This window comes from Triticum urartu, chromosome 7 (genome assembly GCF_003073215.2).
Source record: "Triticum urartu cultivar G1812 chromosome 7, Tu2.1, whole genome shotgun sequence".
NCBI lineage: Eukaryota > Viridiplantae > Streptophyta > Magnoliopsida > Poales > Poaceae > Triticum > Triticum urartu.
The window spans coordinates 715,973,028-715,977,993 of NC_053028.1; positions in this window are offsets into that span (position 1 = coordinate 715,973,028).

Genomic DNA, 4,966 nt, shown 5'->3' on the forward strand with positions numbered 1-4,966 from the left:
GGCTGCTATGGAGGGAAAACAAAAATGGGACATGGTGGACCCTGGATTCAAGCTTTGCGCTCCAATTCTGAAGAGAGCAGCAAGTAGACCAAGGAAGAGTCGAATCAGACCTCGCAGCGAAGGAGCTGTACTTGGAGCGAGGAAGCGTAGGTGCACAAGGTGTGGTGGGTCTGGTCATTTTGGTAAGTATTGTGATAACACAGTAGATCCAGCGTTCGGAGAGAGTTTCAATGAAGGCTTCGATGAAAATGTTGGTCAGCAGCCGGTTGCCTCAACAGATGATGAAAATGATGGTCAACAACCGGTTGCATCAGATGAGGATTTTGACGAGGTTCCAAATGATGATGGTCAACAACCGCATGATTTTGACAATGATCCAAAATATCCTCCAAATAATGATTCAAGTGAGGCTCCAAATGGTGATCCAAGTGAGGCTCTAAATGGTGATCATGGTGATCCAAGTGAGGCTCCAAATGATGATCCAAGTGAGGCTCCAAATGGTGACTAACCTTCTGTTGTTGTGAGTTCTGCTAGGTATGTAAATCTTGGAAGGGTCAAATACTACTGTACATGTATCACTTGACACGATCTCATTACCGTTTATGTTTTGCACAGCTCTATGGTAGGTTTGAAGAAGACGCGCAAGGTACCAACAACCAAGAGAAGAAGAGAAGAAACAATGAGCACAAGGTGCACGAGGAGCAAAGTGATGGCAAGAAGCTCAAGGAACAGACAGAAGCCCCAACGCTATCTATGAATAATAATGAAACATTATGAATAAGGAATGATGTTGTATTATGAAACATTTATCACTTAACATGTTGTATTTCTGTTGGATGATGTTGGACCTATGTTAGAAGTATGTTTGACATGATGTTTAAATATCTGTTGGATGATGTTTGAATGAGCACATGGTTTTTCCTTTTTTTGATTTTTTTAATTTTGTTTTGCTCATTTAAATTCTGGTCAAACCTAACTTTGACCAAGATTTAAACAAGTCTAAAACATCAAAATAAAAAACTAAGCCTGGATACTTCTTAGTCAATCCAAAATGAGGTTGTGGTGAGGTTTTTGAAATTTTCATGAAAAATGTGCTAAAAAGAGGGGTCCAAAGGTAGGGTAAACGACCTCATTTCTAAGCAAGTTTTTTTTGACCTTGTCTAAATCAGCCAAATAACTTTCCTACACATATATTCTATATGTACAGACTATGTGCGCTGGTTTTTCCATTTTTTGATTTTTTTTAATTTGTTTTGCTCATTTGAATTCTGGTCAAACTTAACTTTGACAAGATTTAAACAAGTGTAAAATATCAAAATGAAAAACTAAGCCTGGATCCTTCTTAGTCACTCCAAAATGAAGCTGTGGTGAGTTTTTTGAAATTTTCATGTTCATTTCACCAAAACACTTCTCTTCACTTCATACAAGAGAGTTTGAGATACTCGAGATATCATACAATACACATGAACTTATCATTTAAATGTATGTAAAGCTTGTTTATCAACTTAAATCGTTAGCGTATGACATAAGAAGACTATGTGCGCATGTTTTTTATTTTTCTGATTTTTATTTAATTTATTATGCTCATTTGAAATCTGGTCAAACATAGCTTTGACTGCTCCAAACCCCTCCCAAACCCCGCTAACCCTAGCGCTGAACAAGGACCGTTCATCTAACCCTAGCGGCGATCAAGGGCCATCGATCTAACCCGTCTAGAAGGAATCTGCGGGGAGGAGGGGGGCGATCCGCGAGATGGAATCTGATTGGCTGGGAGATTGTTTTTTAACAAATACCGGGCGCGCTGGATGGACCATTGGGCCGTCTCGTTGTCTGGGCCTGAGACCGCAGTAAATAGCCTGTCTCAGCCTTTCCAGGCCTTGCATGCATGGAGGCGGCGACGTGGGTTTGCATGCGTGGGAGGCGGCGACGTGCATGCATGCGAGCGAGGCAAGCGAGGCGCGCTAGGCGAGCTAGGTGGTTCAGGGCAGCGATTCACATGCACCGCCCGGTCAAAGATGCATCGTTTTCGTGCAAAAATTTAAGTGTGCAAAACGTAACGGATACACACACACGTCCGGATTCACACACGCACTGTTCTCATCCTTTCTCTCTTCCTCTCCCACCCACAGGCCTATAAATGGGGTGCCTCTCTTCCTCTCCCACCCACAAGCCAGATCCGATCCTCTCCAACTTCAAACACCCAAGCGACCGAGCCCTCCCCAAGCGAGACCAAGTGAAGATGCAGTTCAATGGGCCGACCTTCAACCGTCCGCCTGTCGTGCCGGAGCTGCGCTACCCACCGGGCGTGCTCGTGGAGAGGGAGCTCCGTGTGTGGGCTATTTCAAGGTGGAGGGGTTCCGTCGAACTCACCCGCGCCTTCCTCAGAGCCGGCTATGCCCACCTCCCACGGGGCTCGCCGAGGATGTTCACCCTCAACGAGGTTCGTGACCGCGGCGGCATCCTCCTACTGCTCACGGTCACCTTCACCAACCCATTTGACGCGCGCGAGCTCCTCGGCCAAGTCTTTTGGTGCGGCTGCGAGGCCATCTTCTTCACCATCTACAACATCTACACCAACTACGAGCGCATCTTCCCCGCTCCAGGCCAGATGCACTCCCTTCCCTACGACGAGGAGGAGGAGGTGTGAAGATGAAGACGGTGTTGAAGGGGCGCGCGCGGCCAAGGTGGAAGAAGGAGGTCAAGATGAAGATGTTCAAGCCCGGAGTCAAACTCGTCATGTTTCGTTTTTTATTTTGTTGCTTTTCTATGTCGTGTCGTGTCGTGTCATGTTTCGTCATGTGTCCGTGAACTGTCCGTGAACTTATCTAAGTTATTGTAATGGTGCGGTGTGTTTCATCTTATGTAAGTTATTAGGGTTTATTATGTGTGTTAAAAAATGTCCGTGCCCAAACATATCATTTCTTCCCTAAACAAGTCATGAAGTTCGAGAACTTGTGGTTTTCATTAATGAAAATCGGAGGGGGTGAGAAGCCCTCTGTTTCATTCAAACAAAAAGTCATGAACTAACATGCAAATTTATTCCCTTTAAATCCTAAACTAAGTGCCACTCTGACCAAAATCATGTGGTAGTGCAACATACATTTTCAACCTTCCAACCCTCCAAAATTTAAGTGCAAAACAAAGGAAAACCACTCTCACGCGTGTGCAAACATTCATGGTCTCACTATTTTTTTTTTAAAAAATTCACAGTCTCACTATGTATACCTTCCTTCCCTACCCATGTCAAAGTCTTGCCATTTGTCCTAACGCTTACCAGCGCAGCCCTAAACACTACAAACCCATGTGGTCCTAGGTTCGAGTCCCCAGCCGCACCAATTTTTTGTGCATTTTTCACCCTTCATTTTTTTAGACAAATTATGTTTTTCTCAATGTAATGCCCTTAAAAAATGTTCATTTATTTTGGCACCTGGCGTAAACCTCTACCAGAGCTGAGGCACATTTTCCATGACATTTTAGTCTTTGATTTAAATCACGGTGTATTTGAATTGGATTAATTAACAGCTCCAAAAAATTTCTAACCTTAATTGTTTGGTTCCAGAATAATTCAATTAGCTTCCACAAAAAGTTTCAGCATTATGATTTACTGCCTAAATTAAATCAGAATAGAAAACAGAAAAATACGCAAGAGAACCCCCGAATGGGCCTAATTGGATGCAGTTGGCCCATTAGTCTAGCCTGCACTTGGCTCTATGCTCTGAATTTGGCCCAAGAGCAACCTTTTTTTTGGACAGAAAGGCAGAGCAGAGAGCTGCATTTCATTGATCAAAAGTTTCTGAATTCCTAATTTCTTCTCTTTTTTTCCAACATATTCAAATGTTGCTTAAAGGCAGAGCAGAAAGCAACCAAAAAAAGACCTGTGCGAAGCGTCAACAGTTTGATGTAGGAAACACCACAAATAGACGCCCCTGAATGTCTATCACAAAGTTTGCTCTGATAATAATCGGTTTTATTCTTTGGCCGAGAAAAATCCAATCAGAGCAGAGATGATCGGTTCATTTATTTGCTAATATCTGAATCCTTTGTTGGTTAGTCGAATTATCATTTATGAGCAGTAATTCTTCCCTCTGAATTGAATGTCTAGTTGATTTTGTGATGAAGAAGAAGAAGAAGAGCATGTCTGAAGCTGCATGCAAAGCAGGCAACTTTTACTGGGCTCTCAGTTTGAACTTGACAGCGTCTCCAGTAACTGTCAGGATGAATGGCGCTTTCCTTCCATGGCACTAGGAAAATGTATTTTTCTTAAATTCTTAAAATGTGACGATTAGTTCAGTCTTACTAGTTCCTTGGACATATGCATATTACCTTTTTTAGGTATGATGATGTAACAAATCATGATGTATGTATGTATGTATGTATAATCGGTCCATACTTGGACCATCACATGCTGCTATTTGTATTCCTCGTCAAGCAGTAACTTTTTCGGTGATTACGATTCACAAACGACCAAAGAGAGAGAACTTTGTGGGATGCAGGGGATTTGTGAATTGACTCTGTAAGAAGATGCTACAAAATGCAGTAATTAGTAGAACAGTATGAAATGCAAAATGCAGCACATGAGATCCATCATTTGAACTAACAGTTGACAGTTGTCATCTACACAATTGTTCTCTCTGGTCTCCATGCCACAAGAATTATTCTGCAGTACATTACAAATTGTTCTCTTGCACGCAGCACAAAACACCTGTATTTACCAAAGATAAAGCTTACTGTCGTGAACTTGTTAGTCATGATTAACGTCGATCTTCTGAAAATAATTAGTGTTGTACAGACTACGGAGCAGAGCCGACTTAGTCATCTACTTGCTAATCAACACTTGTGGTCCCTTTAAACTGAATCTCCGATTGATTTTGCGAAGAAGAGCGACATCGGTGATTATCTGCAAATAAACAGGCAACTTCAATTCTGCTCTCTTGGTTCTTGTGAATTCGATGGCAGGACCATCAGT